The sequence below is a fragment of the Pleurodeles waltl genome, chromosome 4_2 (genome assembly GCF_031143425.1).
Source record: "Pleurodeles waltl isolate 20211129_DDA chromosome 4_2, aPleWal1.hap1.20221129, whole genome shotgun sequence".
In the NCBI taxonomy this organism is placed as follows: Eukaryota; Metazoa; Chordata; class Amphibia; order Caudata; family Salamandridae; genus Pleurodeles; species Pleurodeles waltl.
Window position 1 is genome coordinate 288,276,824 of NC_090443.1, and position 17,963 is coordinate 288,294,786.

At 46.5% G+C, this 17,963-nt stretch overlaps 1 protein-coding gene across 3 annotated transcripts in view; it reads left to right on the forward strand.

Annotated features, from left to right (window-relative positions):
* The first annotated feature begins 6,511 nt into the window (after positions 1-6,511).
* The window catches only part of FOXRED2 (FAD dependent oxidoreductase domain containing 2), a 75,151-nt gene continuing 63,699 nt past the window's right edge, over positions 6,512-17,963 (forward strand). For all 3 annotated transcript variants that reach the window (XR_011202714.1, XM_069231180.1, XM_069231181.1), the window contains exon 1: positions 6,512-6,616. The gene's annotated coding sequence lies outside the window, so the exon portion shown is untranslated. The remainder of the gene's footprint in view (positions 6,617-17,963) is intronic.

Sequence of the window (17,963 nt, forward strand, 5' to 3'; positions counted from 1 at the left end):
GCCCCTGTAGGAAGCTGGCCCAGTGTGTGGACACCTATGGTGTTACACCTTATACTAGTCTGGGCAATCTCAATTATTTAGTGTTACAGTGTCTAGACAGCCAGGTCTCTCTAGGGTAGCTGTGGTGAGTAGCCAAGACTTATCTAGAAGGCATGTGAAGCACTTGCAATACCACCGTAGTCATGCAGTAACGTATCACACATGAAAAGAACCAAACAGTGTTGCAAAAATAAAGGTACTTTATCAAAGGCACACCAAACTAGACTATCATTGGTATACCTCCCTCTGGAGGTATGAACACACAAAATATACACTGATAAGTACTCAGGAAAAGCATAAATAATACTACAAAAATGGAATGCGAAAGGGTGTCTCTCACCAGAGTTTATGGAGTAGTTGGACAAGATATGGGGAAGAGTGGAACCCCAAAAGGTAGGTACCTAGAAGATCCACAGTGGCTGGGTGCAGAGAGGTAAGTTTCCCTGTCGTCCCATAGGCTAACATGGGGGTGTGGTGGTTGGGGAAATTCAGAAACAGGGCCAGACCCGTGGAACCCAAGGGCGGATTCCGGGTGAGGAGGACCTGCAAAAGAAGGGGACACAGTCCAGTTCATGCGGGAGTGTCCATGTGGGGCAGGAGACATTGCCCTTCTCTGTAGCTGAAGATCCGGGTTGACGGTGATGGATGGAGTCAAGCAGCAGGGCCAGGAGCTGCAGAGAAGTCCCTGAAGTCACCTACGAGCTGTCCCTCAACAGTTGCTGGATTGCAGACAGGTCAATGGTCAGGAGTACCACCAACAAGCACAAGCAAATGCAAAAGGAGAGGTTTGAGGTTTTACAACGCTGTGGAGGACCATCAAGGTCCTACGGACTTGCCCCTTGGAGGGGAATTCAGGCTGACTCTCAGGATGCAGGAGAGCAAGAAGAAGCATTCGGAGCCCCTACAAGCAACCCCCTGGCAGCAGGCACAGTAAGTTGCAGTGAGGCCCAGTCAGCACATCTGAAGAGGAGCCCCACATTGCTGGAGCTGCAGAGAGGAGACTGTCCTTGCAGAGGTAGAGTGTTGTTGGCCAGGGCTACTTGGAACCTGAAGATCCCTCAGACCAGGATTCAACAAGCCTTGGTAGGTGCAACAGAGGCGGTGCACAGGGGTTCTGTCCCAGTGGCAGAGGCAAGAGCTCATCATCTCCCACTTTGGAAAGAAAGCAGATAGGACCCAGAGGATCCCTCAGAACCACCACCTGTGTTGGAGAATTTTCGCAGATCCAGAGGAAAGAAGATCCGACCAGCCGGATGTCGTTGCCTTAGGTGCCTGCGAATGCAGGGGAGTGACTCCTTCACTCCAAGGGAGATTCCCTCTTGCTTCTTGGTGCAGTCAAAGTCTTATCGAACCCACAGGATGCACAGCCTTGGAAGTGTTGCAGAATACTGACAGGAGCCGCAGAAACAATGTTGCAGAGATAGGTCTTCTCAAGCGGTGCAATCCTGTCCGGTTCCTGGGTAGCTCAGCAACAGTTCCAGAGGCCATGATCAGAAGAGGTCTTTGCAGGGAGCTCCTGGAGGAGTCTTGCACAACGAATCTAGGGACCCACCCACAAGGGTGTCCCTAAATAGCGCAAAAAGGGGTTTTGGTTCCTCTCTAGGGTGACCACCTATCAGGAGGGGTCACTGGTGTCAGCTACCTGGCCTACCCAGTCAGATGCTCCCAGAGGCCTCTGCACATCTTGTTTCTGAGTTGGCAGAACAAATAGACCACCTGGAGGAGCTCTGGGCACCACCCTGGGGGTGGTGATGGAGAGGGGAGTGATCACTCCCCTTTCTTTTGTGTGTTTTGTGCCAGAGTGGGGACCAGTGATCAGTGGACTGGTGCAAACCGGATTATGCAAGGAGGGCACCAAATGCGGCCTTCAAAGTGGTCCGGTGGCGCTGGGAGGCTACCCCTCCCCAGCCCAGTAACTTATTTCCAAAGGAGAGGAGGTTGCACCTCTCTCCTACAGCAAATCATTTGTTCTGACATCCCCTGCTCAAGTGGGTCAAGGAGCAGGAGGGCAGAATAGTGTCTGGGGGCTGCAGCAGCGCGGGCTGCTGCAGACCCTGAAAGACTAGTAGGAGGAGACCTGAGGGATCCTCCAAGGAGCCTCCAGAGTGCATGGAATCATGCCACCAATACTGGAATCAGTATTGGGATATGATTCCGACATGTTTGATACCAAAAATGCCCAGGTTCGGAGTTACCATTATGTAACTGGACCACAGGTAGTGTCCAGTGTCCAGTACATAGAAAAAATGGCTTACCCGCACTTACAAAGTCCAGAAAATTGGAACTGGAGTTCGTAGGGGCACTTCTGCTCATGGAGGGGTGCCCACACACACAGGGACCTGCACTCTGCCCTTTGGGCTGAAAAGGCCTATCATAGGGGTGACTAACAGTGACCTGCTGTAGTGACTGGCAGTGAAACAGTGTACGCACCATTCCACGCAGGCTACAATGGCAGGCCTGAAGACATAGTTTGCATGGGCTCCCCTGGGTGCCATAATACATGCTGCAGCCCACGGGAGACCCCTGGTGTACCAATGCCCTGGGTACCTAAGTACCATCCACTAGGGACTTACAGGGGTACACCAGTATGCCAAAACAACCACATTTGGAGGAGAGAGCACAGTCACTGGGGTCCTGATTAGCAGGATCCCAGTGAAAACAGTCTAAGCATACTGACATCAGGCAAAAAATGCAGGTAACCATGTGTAGGAAGTTGGCTCTGTATGTGCTATTTCAAAGTAAGGAATAGCATGCACAGAGTCCAAGGGTTCCCCTTAGTGGTAAAATAGTGGTAAAAAGAGATAATACTAATGCTCTATTTTGTGGTAGTGTGGTCGAGCAGTAGGCTTATCCAAGGAGTAGTGTTAAGCATTTGTTGTACATACACATAGGCAATAAATGAGGTACACACACTCAGAGACAAATCCAGCCAATAGGTTTTGTTATAGAAAAATATCTTTTCTTAGTTTATTTTAAGAACCACAGGTTCAAATTTTACATGTAATAGCTCATTTGAAAGGTATTGCAGGTAAGTACTCTAGGAACTTTGAATCATTACTTTAGCATGTATACTTTTTACATAAAACACAATAAGCTGTTTTAAAAGTGGACACAGTGCAATTTTCACAGTTCCTGGGGGAGGTAAGTTATTGTTAGTTTCAACAGGTAAGTAAGGCACTTACAGGGTTCAGTTCTTGGTCCAAGGTAGCCCACCGTTGGGGGTTCAGAGCAACCCCAAAGTTATCACACCAGCAGCTCAGGGCCGGTCAGGTGCAAAGGTCAAAGAGGTGCCCAAAACACATAGGCTATAATGGAGAGAAGGGGGGTGCCCCGGTTCCAATCTGCCAGCAGGTAAGTACCCCCGTCTTCGGAGGGCAGACCAGGGGGGTTTTGTAGGGCACTGGGGGGGACACAAAGTAGCACAGAAAGTACACCCTCAGCAGCGCGGGGGCGGCCGGGTGCAGTGTGCAAACACGCGTCGGGTTTCCTTCAGTTTTCAATGGGAGACCAAGGGGTCTCTTCAGCGATGCAGGCAGGCAAGGGGGGGGCTCCTCGGGGTAGCCACCACCTGGGCAAGGGAGAGGGCCTCCTGGGGGTCACTCCTGCACAGAAGTTCCGTTTTTTTAGGGGCTGGGGGCTGCGGGTGCAGGGTTTTTTTCCAGCCGTCGGGAAATGGAGTTCGGACAGTCGCGGTCAGGGGGAGCCTGGGGATTCCCTCTGCAGGCGTCGCTGTGGGGGCTCAGGGGGGACAACTTTGGTTACTCACAGTCGTAGAGTCGCCGGAGGGTCCTCCCTGAGTTGGTTGTTCTCCACCAGTCGAGTCGGGGTCGCCGGGTGCAGTGTTGCAAGTCTCACGCTTCTTGCGGGGAGTTGCAGGGGTCTTTAAATCTGCTCCTTGTAACAAAGTTGCAGTTCTTTTGGAGCAGTGCCGCTGTCCTCGGGAGTTTCTTGTCTTTTTCGAAGCAGGGCAGTCCTCGGAGGATTCAGAGGTCGCTGGTCCCTTGGAAAGCGTCGCTGGAGCAGGTTTCTTTGGAAGGCAGGAGACAGGCCGGTAAGTCTGGGGCCAAGGCAGTTGGTGTCTTCTGTTCTTCCTCTGCAGGGGTTTGTCAGCTCGGCAGTCCTTCTTCTTGTAGTTGCAGGAATCTAAATCTTTAGGTTCAGGGAAGCCCTTAAATACTAAATTTAAGGGCGTGTTTAGGTCTGGGGGGTTAGTAGCCAATGGCTACTAGCCCTGAGGGTGGATACACCCTCTTTGTGCCTCCTCCCAAGGGGAGGGGGTCACATCCCTAATCCTATTGGGGGAATCCTCCATCTGCAAGATGGAGGATTTCTAAAAGTTAGAGTCACCTCAGCTCAGGACACCTTAGGGGCTGTCCTGACTGGCCAGTGACTCCTCATTGTTATTCTCATTATTTTCTCCGGCCTTGCCGCCAAAAGTGGGGGCCGGGGCCGGAGGGGGCGGGCAACTCCACTGCTGGAGTGTCCTGCGGTGCTGTGACAAAGGGGTGAGCGTTTGAGGCTCACCGCCAGGTGTTACAGCTCCTGCCTGGGGGAGGTGTTAGCATCTCCACCCAGTGCAGGCTTTGTTACTGGCCTCAGAGTGACAAAGGCACTCTCCCCATGGGGCCAGCAACATGTCTCTAGTGTGGCAGGCTGCTGGAACCAGTCAGCCTACACAGATAGTCGGTTAAGTTTCAGGGGGCACCTCTAAGGTGCCCTCTGTGGTGTATTTTACAATAAAATGTACACTGGCATCAGTGTGCATTTATTGTGCTGAGAAGTTTGATACCAAACTTCCCAGTTTTCAGTGTAGCCATTATGGTGCTGTGGAGTTCGTGTAAAACAGACTCCCAGACCATATACTCTTATGGCTACCCTGCACTTACAATGTCTAAGGTTTTGCTTAGACACTGTAGGGGCACAGTGCTCATGCACTGGTACCCTCACCTATGGTATAGTGCACCCTGCCTTAGGGCTGTAAGGCCTGCTAGAGGGGTGTCTTACCTATACTGCATAGGCAGTGAGAGGCTGGCATGGCACCCTGAGGGGAGTGCCATGTCGACTTACTCATTTTGTTCTCACTAGCACACACAAGCTGGTAAGCAGGGTGTCTGTGCTGAGTGAGGGGTCTCTAGGGTGGCATAATACATGCTGCAGCCCTTAGAGACCTTCCCTGGCATCAGGGCCCTTGGTACCAGAGGTACCAGTTACAAGGGACTTATCTGGATGCCAGGGTGTGCCAATTGTGGAATCAAAAGTACAGGTTAGGGAAAGAACACTGGTGCTGGGGCCTGGTTAGCAGGCCTCAGCACACTTTCAATTCAAAACATAGCATCAGCAAAGGCAAAAAGTCAGGGGGTAACCATGCCAAGGAGGCATTTCCTTACACCATGCCAGAAAGAGGGGAACTTCCTACAGCTCCCAGCTTGGTGGTTCTTAACATTCCACTTCCTGTGCTACCCACAGTGCTCTTGAATGGACAGGTACTGTCCGGTACTGAGTACCAATAATTATTTTGTTTGAAAAGGAGAGTATCTGATCTTCTCAGCATTTGTGCTATACTTTGAATGGCAGAGTACCGGCACTTCTCAGGAGCAAACAGGTACTCTAAATAGTGAGTACCTGCACTTCTATATCTCCATTTAAAGCACTGGCTATCCATACTTCCATAGCATAGGGAACCCCTGGCTTTCATTTACTCTGCTACTTATCAATCTCATGTTGATCCTCAGTCCCTCCTCTCAATTCAATCCAACACAGATTCAAATGAAAAACTCCCAACTCTAGAATCAAAAAATCGGATAATATTCCTCATTTTATTTCTAAATATGCACTTTACTGATTTTTCTCGCCCACTCAAAGTGTTCAAAATGCTTTATTACTTTTATCGGTTAAAAAAATGCAACAATGCATTGTTTACACCCACTATATAGTCGTGACAATATATTATTTTAATCATTATATAGACCTAATCCAATCACTAAACTATTCCTGCATCTGAAATATTAGAAGCCATAAAACGATAGCTATCATTTTACACCAGAAAATTCTTCTTAAAAACTATAAAAACCAATTATTTTATCTTCCCTATTCATGAATCTGCGGCCCTTCAAAGAGAAACTAAAAACAGTGTTAATCACCAGCAACTCATTAACAATAATGGTTTAACAGGCAACGTCACAGTTTAACCAAAATCAGGCACAGGTTACGCTAAAGCATTTTAGTGATGGTGTCGCGTCATGCATACTAGCTCCTAGCTGTGGCACTGTAGGCAACAGCGTGTGATAGTAAACAAAGCAGCCCCGCTGGCTGTGCGCTGCTAGTGCTGCCTCAAAGGAACACAGTCGGGGGTGGATTAATCTGCAGTTCCTCTCAGCGTCCCCAACATTTAGGAGGTTTTGTCTCAAATTCAGTCAATACAACGCACCAGTACCCCAGCGGTGGCTCATCCGCTTGCGGCCAATCCTAACGCTGCTTTCATGCTGCCAGCAGCTGATGAAAGCAGCGTTAGGATTGGGTGCGGAGCCTGTGCTTGTTGTGAGGACCAAGGAGCTGCGCTGCGGAGGCGGCGAGGAAGGTAATTTTTATTGTTATTATTATTCTTGTTGTTGTTTGTCCATTTCCCCCCCTCCACACCCGCGCCTTCCTCTCCCCCGCCCGAGCCGCCACTGCAGTACCCTCTAGATGACAACGTGAACACCCGGGCACTATTTAAAGTTCAAGGCGCTTTGAGTGCCTTGCTGAGGACCCACTGAGCAGTGCGGCGCCCAGCAGCAAGCACAGAGGCTCAGACGCTTAGCACCTGAGAGCTCAGCTTCCCTAAAGGAGCATCATCGGATGGTGTCAGTCCTGTAGGCCTTGCGAGGCCGGATGAGGGCAGTTTTTGTCACACCACCGAGGTGAAGCCTGCAGGCCGTGAACACTGGCCAGTGGTTGAAGTGAAAACAAAATTATGAGAACTGTAATTCTGGGTGCCAAAGGTGCGTGCGCAGTGAGCGTGAGGCGGTAGGGGTCAAAGATGTGTCTTAAAGGAATTAATTATTCTGGAACTGGGCTTTCACCTGCAGGTAACTATATATGTGGGTGTGTAAGACTTGAATTGATTAGGAGCTCTGGGGGTTGCAGCCGAAGGCAATTAGAGCTTCTCACAGTATCGGTGTGTTGGTAAGGTCATAAAGGTACTCAAATTAGGTGCTCATTCAATCTTTGGCCTCTCTATTGAGAGCACAAGGCAACGGTCATATATGTGACAATTCCAATTACCATTTTATGTGAAAATGGGTCAAAAAGTGGGGCAAGAGAAAGTGTGTAGGTGTGTGGTGGAAGCAAGAGTAGAAAGTGAATGCAGAAGAACAAAGGGAAAAGGGCATGGTGTGCGAGATACACAGACATAAGTTTTCAGAAAGATGTGGGGAGAAAACAGGCCTACATGGCAAACAGTAAGAAACTGCAGAGGAAAGTTGTGTCTTGGGGATAATGTGAGTGGTCGAGGCATTCAAACATCAGTAGTACTCCTTCAACCGAGACGCACTAGGACGTACCAAAATACTTGTCATTGCTTAATTTTAACTGTTACAAGAAGGGTTGCAACCTTTCCAAAAGTAAAATACCTGGCGTTTATTCATGACTTGATACTTATATAACATTTCAAATAAATCATCTGTGTTCATATGTAACATGAACCTTCTGTTTTTGTTTACTCTACGTTATCAGTCGAGGAAAATTAAAGCAGCTCTAGAGCATGTTTTAAAGTGTTTTCTTCTTATGTCTGCTGTTTAAGATATATGAGGATAAGGGGAGAAATACAGGCTTTCTGCGTGTGTTTTTTTTTTTTTTTTTTTTTTTTTTTTTTTTTTTTTTTTTTTCTCTCGAATATTTGTGCAGGCCAGGACATTAAAATACTGGTCAGCCCAGTAGAAAAAATGGCCATAGTCGTGTCTGCTGGACATGTAGTGATGCAGCCCCTTCCTAAAGACTCTTTACTCCCACGAACATTCATCACAGATGCCAATAGATGCCAAGGTTTCAAATTGCTATGTGTGATATTTTCATAATTTCACTGTAATTATGAGTGACATTTCAACGACTATGAGTGGCCCTTTATCTCAAGCAAAATCAAGCAGTGAAGACGAGGGAACCATATAAATATTGTTAATATAGCGAGAATCCTATACCTGCCGTTGTACGCCAGCACCACCTTGTGGCCTTTGTTAAACACTACTCGGAGCTTACTTAGCACAGTGAGAACTAGAACAAGAAGGTTTTTCTCGTACTTCAGGACTTGCGTGACAATCTCATGCATTGCAGTAATGTAGGAAAATGATCGGAAATGTGTTCTAACGCGAGAGTCCTGATACATGGCAGGGCTAGATGCCACCAGTCAGGTGACCCTGCCAATAAAAGGGTCCTGGCACACATGTCCTCGGCCAGTTAAGTACCAATACAAGCAGTGCCTGTGTCATCCATCTCAGCATGTGGGACAAGGGCCCATTACATTACATTGGCGACAAGGGTGGTTGATCCCACCATGCCCCGGTACCGCATTCCCATCCTGGCAGAGCACAACCTACCCAGGGTCGCACTGGCAGCTTCCGACATACCTGAAAGAACAGCAAGGTGAGTGGGCAGTGAGCGCGAGAAATGTGCTTTTTACAAAGGTCCTCAGGCAAAATGAATGGGCTTGCGAGGCAGGCCGTGACAGGCAGAGCACTGGTCCACCAGGGAGAAGCTTTGTTGCGCCGTACGCTGTGTCCTTGAAGACAGAAAAGGCGCAGGGAAGATCTGGTTGGGCAGGAGGCCCCATATTCTAACCCCATCGCAGACTGACTCATTTCTGAAATCTACAAGAACTTCAGGGCCGCACACTCCGCTCTACCTACTGGAGCACATGCAGGAAGCAGGCCACCTCTCTGGATGTGGTGGGGCTGGGGGTCTGCTTTTGAATAGGCGTCAGACTGGAGCTGGAAAATCTTCAGCATTACCCCTGTGCACTGGTTGGCGCCACCAATAGCTCCATGTCAATGCCATTCCATGCCGAAGGTGACATGCGCAGGCCTATAGAGACACAACTGACATCAGTCCCTTCATTTCTGCCCCAGCAGCCATGGATCTGGAATGACCCATGTCTCTTTGAGAATGCATTTTACAAACTTTCAAAAATATTTTTCTGATGTGCTAGGACCTTGTCTCCTCCTAAAACTACTGGGTTTAATCCCTATGGGAAATCCAAACAGAGGTCTGTGACAGACCCCCATTTGCTCTGCGTGAGATGTCTTGGGATGGACCACAACTTCAAGGCCTGCAGCCCCTGCGCATTGATGCACCCGAAGGCTATTCGTGAGCACAGATTAAATTCTTTGTTGGTTTAGGTCATGGAGAACATCACAGTCTCGCTCCAAAAACCATTCTTCAGAGAGTTGTTGCCTAATCCTGCCCCGGGCATAGCCTGTGGCTACTCAACAACAAACGCAGGAGTTTCAGAATGTGGTGATGTGCAATTTTTGGCATGTCACAGACTTACTCTGGCACACTTTCAGGTCCCAAGGAGCAGAGAGGCCTCCCATCTGGACTTACAGTCGCGGGACCTATGTTGGGGCTATTTTGGCCTATTGGATCTGCTCTCAGATCTGTACCGGTCCCTTCTGTGGGCCCCACATTCACCCCGGAGCAGGATCCACCAAAACTAAACAGGCCCTCAGCCTCACACTGTTCAACACCTACATGACCCCCCCGCCTTCCTCCGCCAACATCGTCAGAACCCACAGACTATGCTACCTAAACCTCCTAATACAGACATTCATTCTGATACGGACACTGTGCCCTTGCCTCAAGGAAGTGCATCATTTACACTTGACCTGAGTGATAAGGTCTGGCTCCAGGCTTGTCTGTCCCTTTGCTGCAGCCGTGCGTTACACATGATGTTCCATGATCTGAAAACAGAGTGGCAAGTATGTATCACAGTGAATCAGTGGCACTTTCCTCCTGCAGGTGACAGACTGAAGTGAGTGTGTTGGTTGACATAAGCATCCTTGACAACCCAATAGCCTTTATGGTTAATTCTGATTCGTGTAGAGGCCTGACAGCACTTCAGGCCTGCATGATCAGGATGTATTTCTCCTTAATCGTTCCTTTTCTGTCATCCCTCTCTGTATGTTGACGGTTATGAAGTTTGGGAGCCTCAGTGTGGATGCCCAGGATCCGAATCTGTGTAAGTCGCGTCCTATGCACTAGCTGCGCTCCTGGAATACCCAGAGGATGTTAGAGTGGCATGTTCCGTTCATGCTTTCAGAGCTCCGTCTTCTATTTTGACTATTCTTTCCATTCAACCCAGTATGATGTTTATCGACTTTTTTTTAACATTCGCTTTCTAACCATAATTTCCAATTTTATGCAGTTGCGCAACAAAATTTGTATTTTATACTAGTTCAGCAGTTTGGTACATGTTTATGTGCATCTCCTAAGCATGACTCGCTATGTGTACAGCTCATTTTATGGAGCTTGCTGAAAACAGACTGGTCACATTGTGATGAAGTGTATATTTTTCCCAGTGACTTGAATAAAATTTGTTCTGGATGGCACACACTTATCAGTCGAAGTGCAATAACAACTGTGCTGGGATATTTCTCCCTGCTTTGTGACATAAGTTCATGCTCTGTGTGGCTAGGTGTGTTTTTCTGGGACATGTGTGAAAGCCCTCAAGTGCAGCTTTTTTTGTTGTTGTTGTAGCTCTCAGTTGTTGAATGTGCTATTTTTCAGAAATCCACAGATGAGAGAATTGGTTTACGGTACGTTCTGTTTTAATTGCCTCTAGTGTGTTCTGCATACACAGTGGTGTGATGCTCCTCACAGCAGTGTAGTATCCAGCCTGGAGCACCCGCAGCAGACACAAAGCGGTATGAACTACCTGCACCTGGCTGTGAACAGTCACAAAAAGTGATCAGGAAAGAGATTGAAGGGTGGTTTAAGCTAAAATACCCTTGTCACTCTAAACAACAGAGCCTGCAGCCCCTGCACCCTCCTATCCACCAAGATACACTGCTACAGGAAGATCAGTCAGGAGCCATTCTCAGCAAAAAAGACGTAATCGAATTATTAAAGGAGCCTTGTCTTCTTTGATGTCACTCCATTGTCTAGGCTTCCTTCCTCTTGCATCAGTCGTGATACACTTCCACTGTCTGAGGAAATAAAATCATTGTCGTCTTGTACACAGAAACACGTCATGGGCTTTCAAAATGGAACCGCTGGCATCCATCACTCTGCTTCGCTTATACATAAATAGAATAAACTACAATGGCCACATACATAAACAAACAATATTCTCTTGGCACCACGCCCCCTTTTTGGCATACAGACTCCGTACCACGGTTGAGCTCCTCCATGTTGTTTAAAAGGGCTGCCCTAGGCTTGAGATGCAACAGCCAGGGCTTTTAATGTTTAAATGATCTGTATACTCCGAATCACGTGCTTAAGTTGCCTGCCCCAGAAATGGAGCACTATGTATAATGTTATTTCTTTTTACAGCTTACATCACCAGTTGCTTGCTAGTTCAGAAAGCCTTCTTCCACTGTACACCTAAAATCCTGCATGAAAAATTGACCGTGACTTATTTCCGCTTGATTCCTCTTATTTCTTTTTTCATTGTGACCATCTTCTTATATTTCATCCTCTGCACACTTTGTTTCTTACTATAGCCTCCTGTCAGTCTTATGCTTCTCTACCTTAATATCTCTTATTGTAATTCTGCAAGTGGCTGATACCTTCAGGCCTCGAAATATAAAAATGTTACTAGACCTGCACGTCGAGTAACTTGAATAATCTGTTCAACCATAACTGTAATGTACTTGACCGGTAAACGGGTCTCAAATTGTGTGATCCTAGGCAAATATTTTAGTTTATAAAGTCACCTTTTTCTTTATTCTCACATATGAGTGCACCTTCAAATATATGAGCTCAGCATTTCTGCTGTACAAAAAAACTTCTTGTTTGATTTAAACAATCTAAACATTTGCTCCATGTATTAAAATAATCTAGCCCACATACCCACATATAGGGGACACATGATTCATGACTTGCCTCTTAGTTTACTGATAGCTTTGCTGTCAGGGCAGGACTGTTTCACAGTTTATGTTTGAGCACTCACTTTTAATAAATATATTACTAAAGCATGATGTGGTCACACACTGTTGTTTACAGACAGTAATTTTTCCAAGAAATGTCCAAAAACCTTCCCATTAACTTGCAGCTTTACTGATAAAACTAAAACACATTTATTCTTTGCACACCACAAAGTAGAGTGTTCTGATTTGTTTTCATCATATTAAAATATTGTATCATCATACAGAAGTACAAACAATGGGTTTTCACTACTACTGAAATACATTTTGAAATGTTTGTACAGTTGAATTAGTTATTTAAATGTTGTGTGTTAAGAAAAACCTGACACAGTACAGCCTTCCATCTCACACACTTTCCACAGCAGGTCAGACAGTTCACCTTACAAAATACTGGAACTCTGCAGTCAGAAGGAATATTAATTGTAAGACAACTGACTTTTGACCTCTATCTCTGTAAGCAGAGCAAATATGAAAAGAAGATTTAAAGGTGTCTTTATTGCTCTTTCACTTTCTGACTGAACAGAACACCTGTTCTTTGTCAACAGGCCAGAAGGGGCAAGTAGGTCCTAAGAATAGCTAGATCTGATAAAATAAAACTCACCATAGCAAATGAGTGAGTAGATTTTTCGAGGCCTGACATCATTTCATAGCATGATTGCAGTACAAGTGAGAGGCCATACCAAGCTTGCTTCACACTACGCACCCCCTTGTAGTCACCTGCCAGCACTGCAGGGAGATGAAAAGACTGTTTGCCCCAGCTGCAACAGCCTTCAGTTACTGGCCTGTGAGGGGAGGCAGAGCACCACACTCAAGGAGAGCCGTGCTTTGGCCACTGCCCAGCAAGAGAAGTGACTCACCAAATAGAAGAACAAACAGTGAGGTTGAGCACACTGACACCTGCAGGTGAGTCCAAGAGCTCCCCTGAGACGCTGACCGGCATGCACACCCAGTGAGATAATACACCAGTATCTAATCGCCTGCCCTAGAAACACAAAAACGGAATGAGGCAAGCATTCCACAGAGCAAGTAAAAGCCACTGCCAAGGGAAGAAAGTAACAGGTTGGTGCGGGTCAACGAAGGCCCCCAGGCAAATCAGAGTGGCTAAGCCTGCAACGCCACCCATCCAAGAACAGACTGCTGTCCCGGCCACAGAATGATACAGAACTCGGTGTACTGAGATGAAACGAGGAGCTGAGCAGCACAAAGATGATTGCTAACTCTACTTCTGCATGATGGAGATGTGGAAGCCTTGCAGGACGACCCCTGGATCACCTGGTGCATCCCACAAAGTGCCACTGACTAAAAAGACTGAGGACCCCCCCACACAAACACACCACACTGTTTTTCCAGGCCAACCAGATGGACATAACCCCAGGCTGGAAAAGGTCCAAGGAAAGGGAGGCCAGACCACAAGGTAATCAGAACCACACAACTCCATGACTAGTCCAGACACGAGGACCACATCGTCCCACAAGCTGAAGGCACACCCCACCAACCATGCATCATGGCAGTGAAGACTCAAAGCACACGTCCTGCACCACCCAATGAGAGAAGTCAATACCTCAGCTCCTCAATGCCCACAGAAGAAGGTCCCAGAAGTGGTAACACCACGGAGTAGGAGTCACAAATATATCCCCGAAGAGGACACATGCAATAGGTGGACAGACACTACACAGCACTCAAGAAGAAGAGGAGAACAGAATCCGCAGCTGCCTTGAACATCTCCAAGTCAGATCTCAACACCAGAGCCCACAGGCCAGATTACAGAGATGGTTAGTAAGCCTAGTTGGCTGGTCCCAAAGAAGGTGAACAACTCTGCACCCAGAAGAGACTCGAGCAATGAGAAATCTCACAACATAATTAGAAAAGATGGTGCATGCCGAAACGCCAAGGAGAAAGAAGAGAGGGAATTGTGACAAATCGGTACACACTGGGAAACCTGACGACTGACCAAGCCCAGGAGGGAAGATTGGGAATGGCCAGGCCTGGAAGGCACACTCGAAGAGACTTGAGCCGATATGACACACATCTAGACACACAAGCTACGGAGGTGAAATGAGGATGACTTGGCAACAGCCCAGTTGGAAAACCAAAAGTAAGCTGTGCTCGCATGCAAACCGAGTCTACCCCATACTTACCAGCAGAACCATCCAGACACAGTAACCGTCCGCTTAGCAACCAACATAATCCAGGTTGAAAGACGCAGATGCTGCTACGAAGACCGGATATTAGCACCTGACTACCATCACTACAAGTCGGCGACTGCACAGGAAGGAATGCCTGCAACCATCAAGGCTAGTTGTTGTCATCCCTCATACAGGTTCATCACATGGCTAGCAACCACATCACACCAGTCCCTGTCTAGTGTGTCATTATTACCACCCATGAAGCATTGAACAACCTAAGTGGAGTCCAACACTGTTGTTATACTTACAGGTAAGAAGCTTTAATGACCGTCTGAAGAATAAGCCAGCCAACAACTACCTGCTCACCCCACCTGCATCCTGATCCAAGTGGCAAGATCACATCTTGACCATGACCAATCTACCCCTCAGTTTGCACAATGGACTAAGCAGTGACACCACTGCGGTCTTTTAGTGGTCCAGAAGCTGCACACATGCAGTTCCAGCGAAGACCACCCATAGTCCCATGGCAATCTATCCAAATGTCCTCTCTGCAATCGGGAGGGATGGCCTTGACTTTGCCCAACCGACAAATCCCAGGAGGTAGTGGGGTTTCAGAGTGGAGATCTCAATGGGTTGTGGACTGTCTTCCCAGTCAGAAGACTGTTGTCAGTAAGTAAAACAACAAAACCAGTCAAGCTTTCAAGAGGACTCCAACAACGCTCCTCATGCACCCATTTTCAATTATTGATACTAGCTACTAATCATCTGGAGCATCCGCAAAATGACAACTCCATACAACGGACATGATGACTCCAGTTGGCATGCAGCCAGAAGGTTTCTAACTTCTTTGAACCAAAGTTTGTGTCCTGTTTCATATAGGTTAAATTATGAAGGTGAGCAAGGATGTCCTATTTCAGCCAGCGTCATCAGTCCATACATCCAGTGTTGTCCTGCTGATCAACTCAAGAGACCTATAGACTCGGTGGTGTCTAGCTTTTTTTGTTTTGTTTCCACAAGTTGGACTTGTCTTTTTGTTTGGATTTTGGGAGGAATGTAGAGTCCTGCTGGACACGTAGTGATGCATCCCCCCTCCCCAAGACTGCCTTAACACCCACCACACATCTATCCATCATAGGCATCACCAGTCATGTGACCCTGCCAATAAAAGGGGCAGGCGGAGATGCCATGAGCCAGTTAAGTATCCATACGTGCAGAGTCTGTCTCCTCATTTATTTAAGCGTGTGGTCCTGGGACCCACAACATTACAGCCATGTGGTAACCTTAGTCACATATTTGAAAGTATAAGGTCACTTGTACACTCACTGACACTATACAAATATCAGAAAACTTGGGAGCTGTGAAGTGCACATAAGCTTTAATGCCAAGCCTACCCAATCTCCCATCAGCTCCAATGGTTCCAAGTGACTACCATGACTTTGTGCATTATCTGAGAATAACAAGCCTAAACAAACAGAAAAAGCAGTCAAATACACCAGCTGAAGCACTGGGGTTAAGTGGGAATGTTAGATGTATGTAGAATAAATGAATGAAGGCAAAATATCTGTTTTGAGCACTATCTTCATTTTATTCTAGCCACGTCTCGCATGTCCCATCTCCACGGAATCGAAGCTGCAACTGACTCAGTTGTCGTTGGAAACCATGGAGACAGAATGCATAGCGTGTCGTTTATCACAATGAAACATGTACAAATCAATACATAGCGAGATGAACCAAACATAAATTAAAGGCTTGTTGCAAATATAAACATGAAGGAGGGACTGATGAATGCTTAACACTATATAATGTATACCCATCGCTACATCATACCTATCACGCCATCTCCCTTTTTTTTTTTTAAACGAACAAAAATATGAATAGCTCAATGTAAGTAAAAGCTTTCGTACTTCACAGGCTTGGACATATTACATGAAGATGTACTAACGCAGTCAAATGGGTTTACAAAATCTGAATTTGCGTCAGAGCTAGAGTCAGCGCTTGTATCAGAATCTATAATTGATCTTTCTTTAGTGATATTAGAGTCCATACCTATTTGCATCAAGGAACCACCCATCAAAATCTTCTTTTACTACATGAGATTTATGCATACAAATTCTATTCGCTTGTTCAGGTGCAATTTTTATAAGACCTTGCTTACTCCACCAACCCTTCTCATTCAATAATGCTGACCCTTTGGCCACTTTATTGGTTAGTACTGGACCAGAGAACACTGATTCCTTCTGTTTTACTTTAACAGGGCGTTTGATCAAAACACAGACTGCTACCTTGAATTCCACATTTTTAACTCCATGTGACTTGTTATAGAATGCCTTTTGCTCTGCTTGAAGTTCAGCAACTCTTTCTTAGACTAAGTTATCAGTTCTGCATTGGTGATCTTTCTCTCTTGGCATAAACCCACTAACCCAGTGTAATTCTATCTGTATGTTACCCTCAGCTCCATCTTGACCACTGACTCCGTTTTGTGCTTAGCTTCAAACACTGTCATATTGGTGGTGCAGGTATTTTTCCGCACACAACTTATGCAACATGTTTTTCGCTCCTCTCGTTCTTTCTCACAAGACAGGGACATAACATGGAGGAGTGAAGGAGAGATAAGGATGTACCAGAGAATGTTTATGGTACGGCTGGGAACAGTTATGTCTTGGGAGTGTATCTTGGGTTGTGGCCAATCTCTAAAAGTGCTCTTTCACCACTGACCTGGTACAGCCAGCGTTTGAACTACAACTTACTGTATGGGAGGGGGAGTTTCTAGAATTCTCCTCTCCAGCTTGTTTAAAGTATAGAAGAGGGAAGCTTGATGACCGGGGTTAGACAGAACTTCTTTCCTGGAGGGGATGCCTTGCTCGGATCCCATTGTGGGTAGTTCTCTCTTTTTGTGGTCGTTGGGGTCCACGACTTGAAGCTGGCAAAGAGATGATGTCCATATCAAGCCCCATGGTGATGCGTTTTTAATTCTTATTTTTGGCTTCACGTTGTGCATGAATATATAATCACTATATATAGATATATTATCCATGGTGAAGCAGTGTATTTTCTCTGTTGGTTTCTATGACCATTATTATTCTACTGCTCTAATTATTTTCAGAAGTGCACTTGTCTTGCTGCATTTGACCTAAACGCTCACATTATGCTTTCCCTGTACGAACCTTGAGAAGTGCCTTAATAAATTTATTACTCAGACTAAAAGTGTTGCATTCGTGGCATTCCTTTAATTTTATCTCCTCTCAATCTGAAGTACAGCAAAACACCCATTCAGGGCATAATTCTGACCTAGGGTGCCTTCTTCTTAATAAACATAAAGGGGACACGCACGCCAGTAGCTGAATGTGGAATAAGGTGATATGCCCAGATTTTTAGGTTTCGGCTGTGCAGTGTGCATGCACGGTCAACGAAAGCGATTGTAAATAAAAACATTTTAAAAAGCTTACTAAAAAGGGGCTTACAGCTGTCCCATACTTACCGATTGGTTAGATCCCATGACGCTCTCATCATACCCTTGCTTCTGGTTGGTCAGATCCTTCTGCTGCTTTCACTCTGTGCTTGTTCACATCCAGTCGTACATGGAGTTTGGACCGAGTACAGTTTTAATTTCTGCAATCAGTGTCCTTCCACGGGCCACAGTTTGTACAGGTACTTTTTTAAGTTGACCCTGAGAAGCATGCAAGCG